Below are 16783 nucleotides of genomic sequence, written 5' to 3'. Positions count from 1 at the left end.
CAATAACAAAGCCCTTCAGCATTTTAAATTAAATGTGTTTCTATAATTACCATAATGTATAATCAATTAAAAAAATCTTATTAATGAAAAAAATATTAAACATTAATTGAGTACACATGCTTTAACACTATAATATCCACAACACACACCTAAATTAGACTATAAAATTATAAAACACAATTAAATATTTTATTTTAAACTAATACTGTTAACAACTAATAATTAAATATTAAAAAATGATTTACTACCTACTGTTTATCCCTTTGAAGGTAAAAACAACACAGAAAATAATAGACAATTACACAAAATAAATATCAAATAATTAACATTAATTAACAACTATATAATAATTAATTAAACACAGATTACTTACCACCCTTTACACCTATAAACACCACAACACACACCAAAAATTAATTACACAATTACCATAATTAATTACCAATTACCTACTTAAAATTAATTAACAATTATTAATTAACTAATAATAAATTACTTTACACATTTAACACTATAACATCTCAATTAAACAAATATTAATAAATAAAAAAATATTCAATATAATTAAATTACTTCCCATCCTATTCCCCTGTAAACCCAAAACCCGCTATGGATCTAAAAACACAACATTCAAATAAAAATATATTAATAACTACTAAAAATAATCAATACATTTTATATAATTATAATACTTCCTACCTTATTCCCCTATAAACACACAACTCCCAAGGGTTTTATTCATGCATTTCTTTTTAAGGCCAACATTTTTTTATTAAATATAAGTATTTCATACAATAAACACAGTACAAACAAATAACGCCGTACTGTAAGGAAATAAATAGCATGTCAGGTACAGAGTAAATATAGAACATCAAATTACATCTATAAGATTCATTACAAAGAAAAGAAAAAAACAAAAAGAGCTACAGTGAAAGTATAACAGAGAATAAATACCATAGTATATATTTCATATTGAAATACATGCTGTAATACATGAATCTAATCTAGATCACATGTTGGGCCTAAAAGTAGAAAAGTCTTTACGAGTACGTAGAAATGAGGATTTCTTCTATGATACAGTTGAGAGCAGTATATTTATGTATGACGACTATTGTTGAGTGAGAATCTTAAAAGGGGAAGTATGAGTGTATACTTTAGAGGCTATATGTCCCATGTGTTTAGTTTAGTTGATTTAAATAATTGCTAAGTTACTTGAAACTGTTGCAATAAAAGTTATAAATGATAGATATACACAAGTACATTATGTGTAAAAAATTGGTAATTCTAAGATTAGAATCTTTACATTTGAATTTAAGATTGTTGAGAAATAAGAAAAAGGGATTTTCATTGAGGAGATTTAGTTCAAGAATAAAACAGGTTTGTCCCAGTGTTGCTTGGTTGTTCCTTATGAATGATGTAACCATTTAAGTTGCAGTTTATGTCGGCAGCGCAGAACAAATTACATTTTGAGTAACCTTTGCTCCACCTTTAGCAAAAATGTGAGAAAGCGGCAGTTTAGCTGAGGATGCCCTCGATCAAAACAGGCTACAATAGTCTCCCTTCTTGTTCGAATTCCCCTTTTGGCTAAATGCCTCGTTAATAGTTGTTTCCTTTCTGTCTGTACAGTGTTGCAGGGACAGACTAAGTGCAACAGATTTTCCTTATTTGTCTCACAGTGTCGGCAGGTAGCAGGGAGATTTCCACTTAGCCAGGGTGCCATATGATCTTTAACTGGTAATAACCCCAACTGGTATTTTAGAAACTGCTGCTTGATAAAAGCTTTGTAACTAATGGCAAAGTAATCTTGAAAGGCAATAGGCGTATAGTTATTTAATGTCATCCACCCATGTGTCCTTTTTGCTAGTGTAGCTTTATCCTCCATGACAGATTGAATTTTAAGTGACTTCTTGATGACGCGCTTAAAGGTAAGTAGATTGGTTAGAGTTTCCCACAGTTGTTTGAGGCCTGTAAGGACGAGACACTCTTGCAGGTAAACTCTTACCGGTGATGTATTGCGGTGCTGTAGCTAGTCCCATAACATATGATTCAGTGAGTTAGTTCAATTTACCTAATCTTGTTCCAGCATATTATGCATGCACGAGTCTAGATAATGACTCCTTTAGCAACCCAAATTCTAATCTTATCAGTGCAGGAGTGATAGAACTTGTAGCAAGAATATCATTCTATAAGCACAAGTAACTGCAGTGTCTAGGGTGGTGGCATCCTGCCCTCTTTATGGGCCGGGATCCCCGCCACCCCTTCCACCACCAATCCCAATGGGAGGAGACAGACACAGGCCCCCCCCCCGGCCGTATTTATTAAAATATGAAACAAAATTTAAAACTTTAAATTAAAAACGTTTCATGTATCATGTACAAATTCAACTTCCATTACATTCGATGAAGACAGGTATTCAGGCTAACCTTAACAAATCTCTAATACAAAGATTTCCTAACCGAGTCTAACATCATGACAAATGCATTGCATACGAATTTGTACATCCTAACGTTAGGGGCCAACGGCAAGGTCTTAACTGGTGTCAGATCCCTATCACCAAATTCCAGCCCTCACGTGTGAGTGGCGCATACGCAGAGGACTTTACCCTTGTAGCCAACTGTAACTTCCCTTGTTGTGGGGGCCCCCTTTCACTCGACGCCATCCTAAGGTCGTCCGAGTTCCCGTGCGGGGTATCCGTAAGAAGGACAGCGTGGACTCCCCCCTTTCCCCGCACTCTCTTCCGCCGGAGCGGATATCCAGCCCCCGGGAAATTCTGGGGAGGGGCATATAGCAGTCTGCCCCTGGAGGGGCCTATGGCCGCCTCCCCCCTGGCGCTCCCATCCATAATGGGTGGCACCCCCCGATCATGACCTTACCGCCACAGTCCAGATAGTTGACCGACTATCTGGCCCCCCCAAACCTCCTATTGGTCATGTCTCCTCAATCCCACTAGCCAAGCTATCAAGTCTCCTATCAACAAGTCATTCCCCACCCTGGACAGGTGTACCCCAACATCTGAATAACAGTGATCGCCCCAGATGAACCCATGAGATATGCTTTCAAGATGAGCAGAGCGAAAAGTTTCTCCATCTTATTGTTGACCCTCTTTACCGAATGGTTCAACGCTGTTGTGGACAACCCACCCCGCCATACCCTCCTCGGGATCATGTAAGACCAAGCTATTGTACATCCCGGGAGCGTCTTTGCTAACCAACTAACTGCAGAAAGTATGTGCTCAACTAAAGCTCGTCTGCCCAGTCTTACCAAGTCATTGCCCCCAATGTGCACTATGACTACAGATGGCGGTGACCTGTGCCGCCCTAGTAATTCTTCCACAAAACTTTGCAGTCGGTCAATACACAGGCCGCCCTTCCCATGGAAGGACACCCTGAACCCATATTCCTCAGATGTGTGGATCGTATCACCTGCCTTGAATATGTCCCCGGCACGCCTCACGTATGAGTGGCCCACGACCCAGTCCACACGTCTTCCATTCCTTGTTCCTGAAGTGGTGGTTAGCTGACACTGGGCCGGTCCCAATTTCCGCCCTGCGTCACAGGCTCGTGAAACTGTAATCCAAACAAAAGACAATAAGCGTGAGTGCACTTCTTCAGTAACTTACAACATGTGGAGTCGCACGTACCTCTTGAAACAATTCGAAGACCAGCGGCCTAACTGTTTAACATTGTCTGCCTGCAGACCTTGAGCCGTAGCTTCTGTAGCGGCCCCTATCCTGAATGAATGGGTCTCGTAATCACTCGGGTTCAAGCCCGCCGCTGCAATCGTGATTGCCAGCACCCTCTGAAACTGAAACTTTGTCAACGGGGCGCCGTCCGTATGTCGCAGCAAGGCCCCCCCATGTTGTCAACCTTTGTTTTAGGTAGGCCTCAACATGCCTCACTGGACAACAGGGACTACCTGGAGCGCGCTGCAACACAATGCTATTCCCCTGGGCCTCCTGGTCCGTCTTTGACCTGGCTATCGTGATCAGCAGAGAGTCCCTCCTTACTTGCATGTGATCCCTGCGCAGGATCTCTTTTGTTGGCAGCCACTAGTTCGCTCACCCGCAGGGCCCCATAGAACGCCAACGCCAACGCTGCCCGGAATAGTACAACCTCGCTAGGTGAGAAGCATGTCTCCTCCAGTTTAGCCAGCAAGGAGGTCAACTTGTCAAATCCTATTGGGAGCCTGTTATCCTTTTTGCACCCTTTTAAACGCCGCCAGCTGCGCAGCGCCTTCCTGACTAGAAAGGAGTCCGTCGGGTCCCTGATCCCATGGAGCTGAGCCATAAATGATATGGCGGCCTTATACCGACTTGCGGTTGCCGCCAACCGGCCTTCCTCATGAAGTGCCACTAAAATTTGGGTATAGGACCCCTCCTGCCCCCATCTATGCTCCCATGCCAGGCCCAAAAAGGCGCAGTACGAGCGGAACGCCCCTTCATAAGCTTTCCTCGTCCTGGGCGCTAAACTGGCTGCCACGAGGTTTTGTAGTCCGGGTCTCCGATTTGCCATAGTGCTTTGGGAAATGGTGCTGCCACTAGCTCCGCTGAAGGTAAACAATCCCTGAAAGCCTGCATTTTGAAATGAGAGAGCGCATCAGCTGCATTATTCAGTACACCCGGCACATGTTTAGCCCTGAATTGTACGTTTAATCTCAAGCATTTCAACACAATTTCCTTCAACAATCGCAATATCCATTTGCAGCGTGCTGCCTGCTGATTAATGCACTCAACCACAGTCATGTTATCGGACCAAAATACCACGAGCGGTCTCTGAATTCCTCCGGCCATGCCGACAGAGCCACCCAGATGGGGAAGAGCCCTAGAAAGCCAATGTTACTCGTCAAACCGCTTGTTTCCCACCATGCTGGCCATTTTTGGGCCGACCAACGGTTTCCGAGGATCGCGCCAAACCCCACGCTGCCCGCCGAGCCGGTCCATAAGCCTATTTCCGCCGACGAGGCCGGGGCTTTGCTCCAGACTACTCGCCCGTTGAAGTCCGCCAGGAATGCCAGCCAAATGAGCATGTCCTGGCGAACCTCTGCCGACAGTCTTGTGCGATGGTGCCCTTCCTTGAGGCTCACCATGGCCTGGGCAATGGATCGTGAGAAAGGGTGAGCCATCGGTATCACCCTTAATGCAAAGTTAAGCTGACCCACTGTTTGCTGTAATTGGTGCAGTGTCACTTTCTCGTTCCGAAGACACTGCAACAGGGAAGCCCTGAATTTGGCGATCTTCTCCTCCGGCAAGCGGAAGCAACACTCCACGGAGTCTAGTTCGATGCCCAGAAACTCCAGTGAGGTAGTCGGCCCCACCGTCTTACCTGGCGCCAACGGTACCCCGAAACCCCTCATGAGCACGCAGAAATCCTGCAATGCCCATGCACAGAGAGCCCGCTGGGCCGAGAGTAAGAAGTCATCAAGATAATGCATCACATGTTGGTGCCCTGTGGCCTTCGAGAACACCCACTCCAGAAACGAGCTAAACATTTCAAAATAGGCACACGAAATTGAACAACCCATTGGCATGCACATATCCATGTAGTATCTCCCCTGAAACGTAAAACCCAGCAAGTGCTGATCTTGGGGATGCACCGGAAGCAACATAAATGCAGATTCAATATCCGATTTTGCTAACAATGCACCAGGGCCTAAGCGATTCAACATTACAACTGCATCATCGAAAGATGCATACTTTACACTGCAAATGTCAGGATCAATCGCCTCATTAACGGAAGCTCCCTTTGGTGCCGACAAATTATGGATGAGCCTGTACTCCCCCGGGTCCTTTTTAGGCACTACCCCTAAAGGGGAACACACAAAATCGGACGTTGGTGGGTCACCAAAAGGTCCTGCAACCCGCCCCAAGCCAACCTCCTTGGCGATCTTTTTGGCGGCAACCGCCGGGTTGCGCTGAACTGACAGTTGGTTCTTACATGAGGGGCCCCCCAAAAATCACACGCCGGGATCCTGAAGACATATGAGAAACCATCTCGCAGGATCCCGGCGGACGCATGATCAGGGTATTTGTTGAGCCACAGGGTCAAAGCCAGGATATCTACGGGCGATGGTGTTGACTTCCGCAGCGCCCTATCAATCCTGCTTTGTACCCCCTTCACCTCCGGCACTATTGGCTCTGGATCGGCAGCTAGTTTCGGGGTGTGAGTTGTTACCACAACTAGAGCACGCATGCCTGAACCTACACGTTCCTTGCGGCCTGCTACACGTCCCCCTATTGAAACCCCCCAACACACTCCTCGCTTATTTCCGTTCCCGCCCGACCTGGGCTGAGAGTCCCCCCCGTAGTTTGGTCAAAAGGGCTGAGGCTGTTTTTGTGTAAAGGCCCTGGAGCCGTTTGTGCTTGACCCTGAACCACTCGCTGATCCCGGCAAGAGCTGCGCATGCCACAATACAGTATCCAAACAATCCCAAGTCAGTGTTTCATTAAACTCTTTCGCTTTTCTAAAAGCCATGTCATACCCTTTCCATTCTTCTCCTCCATACTTCTCATGGAAGCTTGTGATCCTGCTTTGGTAGCAAGCCAGGTCACTCAACAGTTCCGGTGTTCGTTCAGCGATAATCGCTACAAAAATAGAAAATGCCCTGATCCAATTCATCATGGACTCCTCGACCCTGAATTCTGCCATTTTTGTCCGCCATACACTGGGGTGCCATAAATCCTTCTGAGTCTTGGCATATTCTAACTCATGATCATCAGTCAACAATGAAAAAATGTTTATATATTTATTAGCCCACACCAGTTCCTTAGTGGCTATGGGAATATGTTGAGCCAAGTTTTCCCGCCTTGAGGGTACCGCGCCCTCCCCCATCATTGGGAGTGATCTCTTACCGGCTTCCGCCGCACCTCCAGCCGTGTCCGTCGACTTATTCTGGTTTTCGACAACGACCACCTTCGCCACCTGTGGAGAAATAGAAGGCACGTTCGCTGTCCCAGCACCCCTTGTCTGCCTTAGCTGCTCTATAATCAGCCTAGCTTCTTCGGCCGGGTCTTCCACAGCCGCGGATCCCCCCGCTCCCTTCTTCAACCAGGGTAACACAGCCGCCAACTGAAGCGCTAGTTCGGGAGACATTTGGTTGTCGTCCAGCGATGTGATAACCACAGGGATTGGCAATCCCCCATCCGGTGTGGGTACCAGGCTGGATGCTGGAGCTACTGGGACCAGTGGGACCTCCATCGGGACTGGGGCCTCGCTAGGAACCGTTTTCCCCTTCCTCTTTTTCCCCTTATCCCCCCCTGGGGTAATGTTTCGTAAAGCAGTCCCCACGATCCTCTTAGATCGCCCTGAGGGGCCCGCTTGGGCCTCTACTTGTTTCCGGAGGGCCGCTAACCCACGACCCAGCTGGTCTACTTTACCGAATTTTCTGTCCATCGCCGATACTTGGTTCACCAATGTGCGCAGCATTCGTTCCATCTCTGAGCTCTTTCCACTCTTCATGCCAAGCATGTCTGCGGACGGCTTTTACCTCTGCCTGTTATCCAGCTGTGACTCGAACCCCAGCTACGCCTTGACGACTAAAACAGAAAAAACAAGATTACACGTTCAAAAAACTGCAGCTTGTTCCCTTGAGGGCTCACGAGCGACGAGTGGTGCAGCCTTCAGAGCGCAGGAACAGGAGGACGCTTCCCTGGATTCCCGCGCCTTTTACCCAGCAGCGGGAAGGCGGGGCCGTGCCCCCATCCCGCCCATAGGTACACGGACTTCCAGGCGGGTGTTTAGGACAAACCTTTTAGGCGGCGGTGGTGTGCTCCGACCACGCCGCTATGGGCATACCGGCCGGGACCCGCCTCCCGCCTGCAACGGTTTCCCGGGGGATCGGGGCACCCATCCATACGTTCGGGGTAACCGAGTGGTCGCCCCTTTCCAAATGCTTCACTTCCATATGAGATTGTTGGAAGAAGCTTTGCTTTTAAACTTCCAGGAGTGACTTCAAAGAGAGACCAGCTAGCTTTTTCTTCACATTTTTAAATGCTATGGCCAGGACCAAGTCTTTATTCTGTATTGTTGCCTTCTGTGTTAAAAAGCTCCCTTTGTTATCAATAGTTACACCAAGATACTTGTTTTCATCCATGCTTTCCAGCCACGTTTTGCCCAAAAAACAAATCTGTGTTCGGGCGCTCTTGATGTTATAACTCATGGTTTTTGTTTTGCACAAGTTGATTGATAGGTCATTGGCTGTGCGTAAATAATCATTGTGTCAAGTAGTCATTGAAGTCTCACCCGAGTGCGGCTAATCAGTACCACGTCATAGGCATATAAAAAACTTGAAATTGTTTTTCCGCCTCGTTTAGGAGCCTGAGGATTACATGATTGTAGTGGTTCCAACAAATCCACCAGAGAGAGTTTGAATAAAATTGGTGCCAGAACGCAGCCTTGTTTTAAGCCTCGAGTAGTTTGTATTTTTCGAGAGAGATGCGTGCCTGCTCCTATCTTGATTTGAGCCCATGTATCGCTATGCAACATTATCAACATATTTAAATGGTATTGCAGTATATTCCAGTTCTCTAACTTCCGCCATAACATCCCTCAGTCCACGCAGTCAAAAGCTGCTTCAAAATCAACATTTACAGAAGTATAGTGGTGTTTTGGAAGCATGGACAGCATCCATAAGTAAAGTGATTGCTAAGATGTTCGTAATCATGCTATTACTTTACAAATCCGGCCTGATTATATGGTATGATAGTATTACTAGAGGACCATTATGTTACCTCATCAAGCACAATTCTGGCAAAGTATTTAGGTGCCTCATCCATTAAAGTTATAAAACAATAATTTGCTGGAAGAGATATGTCCCTTCCTTTAAAGAAGGAAGATATAATCGACCCTTTCCAAGTGGCTAAACATGCTGATACAAAACTCCATACTAGATGACTGAGCAGCAGGTAACAATTCGGGATACGTATTAAGAATAGTGTTACAAAGTAATGCATATTTAGGAAATTCAGAAAAAGGCTAATTATATTTGGCTTTAAGTTCATCAAATGAATAAAACATTTTTTCTTGACATATAGCAGCAATATAATAAATACCAGCAGTAATCCATGAAGGCCAGAAGGAAATATGTTTATGAAATTGGAGTTTGGGGTTAAACCAAAGATAAACATTTTTAGCAGACATAACAGTGATAGACCATTTTTGATCAAGATATAAAAGGGCAAGCTTCAAGGTGGCAATATTGGATGAACCTTTGCCAAATGTACAATTAGCCATGGTAAGGAATGCAGGTAGTGGATATGGCGCTAGTATATTTTTTCTAAGGTAAGCCATTTGGGTGAGTTGGAAGGAGAAATATTGTGGAACAATAATGAAGATTGTGCCGCCAGAAACGATACATTGTATCTCTCAAAATCAGGAAGGCAAACCCTTCCCTCACACTTGGGGATTTGTAACCTTTTAAGACTAAGGTGTGCAAGCTAGATCAAGCTAGCTGTTCCAAATAAACTTAGTAAATTTGTAAAGATTTGCAAAGAAAGTAGAAGGAAAAGATAAGTGCAGCACGGACAACAAATAAATCATTTGTGGAGTAATAGTCATTTTACGTGTCACAATAGGCCCCCACCAATTTAAATGAAATGTGGACCATTTATCAAGTTTCTCTTTGGTGTTGGCCAATATTGTGGAACAATTGATTTCAATTGAACTTTTAATAGAATCAGCAAGTGTTATGCACAAATATTTTAGTATCTTAGGGAACCATAATATGTTGGTATTTGTCAACATTGTGGATTTACAGAGAACATTTAGGGGGAAAACTCTGTTGTATTGATGTTCAAAGAGTAACAAGAAACTGCAGCTTACTGATGAATAATATTGAGAATAATAGGTAAAGAAATCAGAGGCTCATTACCATATATCAAAACATCATTGACATATAGAGAAACATTTATAATAGTATTTTTGAAAACAACACCTGCATATTGATTACTAAAGCGTAGAGAGCACTAGAGGGGTTCAGCGTCAATAAGAAACAACAAAGCGGAGAGTGGGCAACCTTGGCATGTACCTCTATATAAAGGGAATGGAGTAGAGCAAGCACCATTAATATAAATAGAAGCAGAAGGTGCTGAATATAGTGTTTTAACCAGTTGAGAAATGTGGAGCCAGAACGAAAAACTTCCATCGCGTTAAATAAAAATGACCAATTTACTTTATTGAATGCTGGATAAATAAAGTGCTTAGCAAAAAGTCCTTAGCAAAAAAAAGAACATCGCATAATAGATGATTAATATGAGCTGACAATCTACCATTCATAGAGCCAGTCTGGTCAGGTTAGATTATTCAGGAAAGATGACGACGTTTCTTGTCGACTGTGTGGTAGCCCTAAAGAGGACCTAATACACATAATTTGTCACTGTAAGATGCTATCCAAGGAACGGTCACACCTAAAGGAAAGTTATCGGTCCATGAAACTATGAACATGTAGATCAGCCCTTATTGGAAGCCTGAATACTACTGCTCCAAGAATACACTGCAAGCTGGTGAAGTTCTTGCAGGCATTTGAGAAACGTATAAAAAACAATATGAACAATTAATGCTTTGAATTTTTTAACATTGTAATATTTTTTAGCGATAAACTTGTAAATTTTATATTTGTGTGTGACATTCATCAAATTGTTATGGTTTTATTTAACTAAACAATAAAGTTTAAATTTCAAAAAAATGTATTCAGGAAAGATGGGGTGATGACCTAGTTGCTAAAGGTTGGGCATATATTTAACAATCCTGATTAATTAGAGATATTGGAAGATAATTTGAAACAGAAGTAGTGTATTTAGTTGGTTTAGGGAGGACAAGGATAGTGGCTTCATTAAAAGAGCCACCTATCATAGAAATGTGCTGTAATTCTGTAAATAAGGATAGCAGAATAGGAGACAATTGGTCCTGGAAACCTTTGTAAAATTCAGGCGGGATGCCATCCGGACCAGGTGATTTATTGGAGTTTAATGCTTTGATAGAAGTGATTACTTCCTGAATGGCCATTTGGTTTTCTGATGCACGTCTATCAGTATCAGAAATGTGAGGTAAGGGAGTCAATTATGACCTTGCTTTGAAAAATGGGAGACTTAAGATATAAAGAGGTATAAAAGAATAAAAACTTTATTGATATCTCCTCCACATCAGTGAGCAAAGTACCATTATTTGTTTTGATGGCAGGTACTTGAATTTTATCAGGCTAATACGTAAATAATTAGCTAAAAGTTGGCCAGATTTGTTTGAGATAAATTGAAAGTTTGATTTTTATTTTGAAAAAATTAACCCTGCTCTTTTACTAAGCATACAATTATATTCACATATATACTTCTGAAGTTGGCATTCATATTGTGGATCTTGCGATGAAATGAAAAGACTTTCAAGACTTGCTATGTGCTCTACTAATTTTTGAGAGATAAGTATAAAATGTTTTATTGTCCTGAGCCATAATGGAAATTCTGTTTCCTTGAATATATGCTTTAAATGCATCCCAATGGATATGTTTAGAGGTATCATGAGAATCATTACGTAAAAAATACTCATTGTTGGCCGAGGCAAGTTTTTGGGATTAAGCACTATGTCCGAATTCATTCTCCACCTCTTACTAGAATAGCACACATCTGAGAGAGATGAGGAAAAGAAGATTAAAGCATGATCAGAGATTGCAATAGGCTGTATAACAGATTTATTATTCATAAATTACTTGAGGCCAATAGGTAGCCAATCCAAGAGAAAAAAAAAAGGGTGCATTAAAATAAAAAAATAATTCTTGGTGTGTAGGATGTACTAATCTCCAGAAATCAACTAGCCTAGTAGTAGAGAAACTGATTTCAGAAGAGAAAAGGATTTGTTAGGCCGAACTTTAAATGTAGAGGAACGGTTCAACAAAGTATTTCAAATGAGATTAAAATCACCACCCATAACAAGGGACTGGTTATCTAAATGTATTGTTTTAGCATTAACGTATGTCCAAAAAGAAGGATCATCTAATGTAGGGGCATATATATTAACAAAGTTTAGGATACATTTATCAACTTTAACTTGAGCATCAACATTCCTACTATCTAATCCATGATGGTAAGTCAATAGATGCAAATGGGTGTTGTGGGCGACATGGAATGTAAAATGCCTCAAACCTTTAACTTTTAAAGAAATAACAACCAACTTGTGTGGTGGAGCCCTAACAAATTATGAAGTGACATTAAATCTGTTATAAAAGGAAAGGAAAGTAGCCTATATAAAAAAACATGACATACAACATATAAAGAGGTCAACCACCAAGACCTCATATCAAATAGAACAGTGGAGATGGAGGTACAAAGCAAGAGTAACCACCCTGGATGCACCTGCTATAAAAACAAAATGACATCAACTATAAAGCGGAATAGACATTAGACAGTAGAGCCAGAAGGTTGAGAGTCCTTGAGAATAGGATCATGGTGTCCAAAAATCATATCACATCTGAAGGTGAAGGGAAGGACTTAGAAACATCATTCTTCCAAATATGCATAATAGAAGGGCCGAAGAGGCCATACTTATATCCAGCTTCCAGCAGACGAGGACGCAAATCCGCAAATTGGCGTTGTATTTGGACTATCTCTTTGGCATAGTCCAGATGGATAAAGACTTGATTTCCCTCTATCAAGAGAGTTGGGATCTCTTGTGCAGCCTTCCTAATGAGAAGGAGATGATGATGTCTCAAAACCTTAAATATGATTTTTCGTGAGTTAGCCTGATAAGGTTTCCGAAGAGAGGGCAATTCTATGAGCTTTGTCAATTTCAAACCGCTCTAAAAATGTGATATTTAGAAGCTTTGCCAGGAGATTTTCTAAGAAAAGATGGCAGCTCAGTCCCTCAACTCCCTTTGGGACATTAAATATTCATAAATTGTACTGTGTTGGAGGGATAGGCGGAAATATAAGCTAGGAGGCTTGATATGCTTATCAATGTTTGCTCCTTTATTCACAGTATATATTAGTTATAAGTCCTTCCCTAGTTTTTCTCTGTGTAATTACTATTAAGAAGAAGGACGGTGAGTATCTTGAGGTTGGTATCTTCTGACTGGGCTTTGGGATAGCGTCCTCCACCACACCAAGAGTGAAAAGATGGGGTTTCACACACTCCTTAGGGTCGGGTGCAAGGTTAGAAGAATCAGAGGTAGGTAAATCTTGCCCGCCCAGCCACCCTTCACATGCCGTGCAGTAAGAAGCTTTGAGCGCACACAAAAAGATACTTCAGAAGTTGTGTTTATTCTTCCCGTTTTAAGGAAATGGTTTCATTTTCATGTTTTATTAGCATCGCAGGGACCGCATTTCTTTCCTGTTTGAACGAGTGATGTTTGGGCGGCATCCCTCAAGCAAGCCTTGCTTGTGGAGAAGTGTGGCTCACTGGTTAGAGCAGGCAGACCCTGAAGCAGAGGTCAGACCCGGGACCAGGGTTCAATTCCCGACGCGGCAGGGTGTTGAGCTCAAATGTCCACGGACTCGATAATTCTCGCATCGGTGCCTGACCTAATCATGGGTTCACACTCTGCAACTCTGGGCATTAAGCTTGCTTAATCTCCACAACGGCCCCCCTGCGGCGGGATTCCTGGCTTTCACCTTGGGGATGCCCTGTAGGGGCTATCTTACAGGGAAAAACCAGGACGGGTTCCCAAGGCAAGCGCGGAGATACCCCTTCGGGGGTCGATTCTGGCGCTATATAAGAAATATAATAATAATAATAATAGAAAAATGTAAAAGATAATAATATGGGCCGGGATGCCCGCCACCCCTTCCACCACCAATCCCAATGGGAGGAGACAGACACAGTTTGATCTTTTGGAAGGCAGGGGGCCTCACGACGCCCCCGGCCGTATTTATGAAAATATGACACAAAATTTAAATTAAAAACGTTTCATGTATCATGTACAAATTCAACTTCCATTACATTTGATGAAGACAGGTATTCAGGCTAACCTTAACAAATCTCTAATACAAAGATTTCCTAACCGAGTCTAACATCATGACAAATGCATTATATACGAATTTGTACATCCTAACGTTAGGGGCCAACGGCAAGGTCTTAACCGGTGTCAGATCCCTATCACCAAATTCCCGCCCTCACGTGTGAGTGGCGCATGCGCAGAGGACTTTACCCTCATAGCCAACTGTAACTTCCCTTGTCGTGGAGACCCCCTTTCACTCGACGCCATCTTAAGGTCGTCCGAGTTCCCGTGCGGGGTATCTGTAAGAAGGACAGCGTGGACTCCCCTCCCTTTCCCCGCACTCTCTTCCGCCAGAGTGGCTATCCGGCCCCCGGGAAATTCTGGGGAGGGGCACATAGCCGTCTCCCCCTGGGAGGGCCTATGGCTGTCTCCCCCTGGGCGACCCATCTGTAATGGGTGGTGGGAGGGGCCAATGGCCGCCTCCCCCCGGGCGCTCCCATCCATAATGGGTGGTGCCCCCCCTAGGGACCTTGAAATCACTGCTCACCGATCATGACCTTACCGCCACAGACCAGATAGTTGACCGACTATCTGGTCCCCCCACACCTCCTAAAGGTCATGTCTCCTCAACCCCACTAGCCCAGCTATCATGTCTCCTCACCCTGGACAGGTGTACCCCATCATCCGCATAACAGTGATCACCCCAGATGCACCCATGAGATATGCTTTGAAGATGAGCAGAGCGAAACAATTTCTCCATTTTATTGTTGACCCTCTTTACCGAATGGTTCAACGCTGTTGTGGACAAACCACCCCGCCATACCCTCCTCGGAATCATGTGAGACCGGGCTATTGTACATCCCGGGAACCTTTTTGCTAACCAGCTAACTGCAGAAAGTATGTGCTCAACTGAAGCTCGTCTGCCCAGTCTTACCAAGTCATTGCCCCCAATGTGCACTATGACTACAGATGGCGGTGACCTGTGCCGCCCTAGTAATTCTTCCACAAAACTTTGCAGTCGGTCAATACACAGGTCGCCCTTCCCGTAGAAGGACACCCTGAGCCCATATTCCTTAGATGTGTGGATCGCATCACCTGTCTTGAATATGTCCCCGGCACCCTCACGTATGAGTGGCCCACGACCCAGACCACACATCTTCTTCCATTCCTTATTCGTGAAGTGGTGGTTAGCTGATGCTGGGCCAGTCCCAATTTCCGCCCTGCGTCACAGGCTCGTGAAACTGTAATCCAAACAAAAAACAACAAGCGTGAGTGCACTTCATCAGTAACTTACAACATGTGCAGTCACACGTACCTCTTGAAACAGTTCGAAGACCAGCGGACTGATTAACCTTATCTGCCTGTAGACCTTGAGCCGTAGCTTCTGTAGCAGCCCCCTATCCTGAATGAATGGGTCCCAAAATCACTTGGGTTCAAGCCCGCAGCTGCAATCGTGATTGCCAGCACCCTCCGAAACTGAAACCTTGTCAACAGGGTGCCGTCTGTATGTCGCAGCCAAGCCCTCCCCCCACGTTGTCAACCTTTGTTTTAGGTAGGCTTCAACATGCCTTACTGGACAATCGGGACTACCTGGAGCGCGCTGCAACACAACGCTATTCCCCTGGGCCTCCTGGTCCGACATTGACCTGGCTATCGAGATCAGCAAAGAATCCCCCCTTACTTGTATGTGATCCCTGCGCAGACCTCCTTCCGTATCTCTTTTGTTGGCAGCCACTAGCTCGCTCACCCGCAGGGCCCCATAGAACGCCAATGCGAACGCTGCCCGTAATAGTATAACCTCGCTAGGTGAGGAGCATGTCTCATCTAGTTTAGCCAGCAAGGAGGTCAATTTGTCAAACCCTATTGGGTGCCTGTTATCCTTTCTGCACCCTTCTAAGCGCCACCAGCCGCGCAGAGCCTTCCTGACTAGAAAGGTGTCTGTCGGGTCCCTGATCCTATGGAGCTGAGCCATAAATGATATGGCGGCCTTATACCGACTTGCAGTCGCCGCCGACCAGCCTTCCTCATGAAGTGCCACTAAAAATCGGACAAAGGACTCCTCCTGACCCCATGTATGCTCCCCTGCCGGGCCCAAAAAGGCGCAGTACGAGCGGAACGCCCCTTCATAAGGTTTCCTTGTCCTGGGCGCTAAACTGGCTGCCACAAGGTTTTGAAGTCCGGGGCGCCGATTTGCCATAGTGCTTCGGGAAATGGCGCTGCCACTAGCTCCGCTGATGGTAAACAATCACTGAAAGCCTGCATTTTGAAACGAGAGAGCGCATCAGCTGCATTATTTAGTACACCCAGCACATGTTTTGCCCTGAATTGTACGTTTAATCTCAAGCATTTCAACACAGTTTCTTTCAACAATCGCAATATCAATTTGCAGCGTGCTGCCTGCTGATTAATGCACTCAACCACAGTCATGATATCGGACCAAAATACCACCGAGCCGTCTCTGAATTCCTCCAGCCATGCCGACAGAGCCACCCAGATGGGGAAGAGCTCTAGAAAGCCAATGTTATTCGTCAAACCGCTTGTTTCCCACCATGCTGGCCATCTCTGGGCCGACCGCTGGTTTCCGAGGATCGCGCCAAACCCCACGCTGCCCGCCGAGTCGGTCCATAAGCCCAGTTCCGCCGAAGAGGCCGGGGGTTTGCTCCAGACCACTCGGCCATTGAAGTCCGCCAGGAATGCCAGCCAGATGAGAATGTCCTGGCGAACCTCTGCCGACAGTCTCGTGCGATGGTGCCCTTCTTTGAGGCCTACCATGGACTGGGCAATGGATCGTGAGAAAGGGCGAGCCATCGGTATCACCCTTAATGCAAAGTTAAGCTGACCCACTGTCTGCTGTAATTGGTGCAATGTC

This window comes from Lissotriton vulgaris, chromosome 5 (genome assembly GCF_964263255.1).
Source record: "Lissotriton vulgaris chromosome 5, aLisVul1.2, whole genome shotgun sequence".
In the NCBI taxonomy this organism is placed as follows: Eukaryota; Metazoa; Chordata; class Amphibia; order Caudata; family Salamandridae; genus Lissotriton; species Lissotriton vulgaris.
This window is presented reverse-complemented; position numbering follows the sequence as displayed.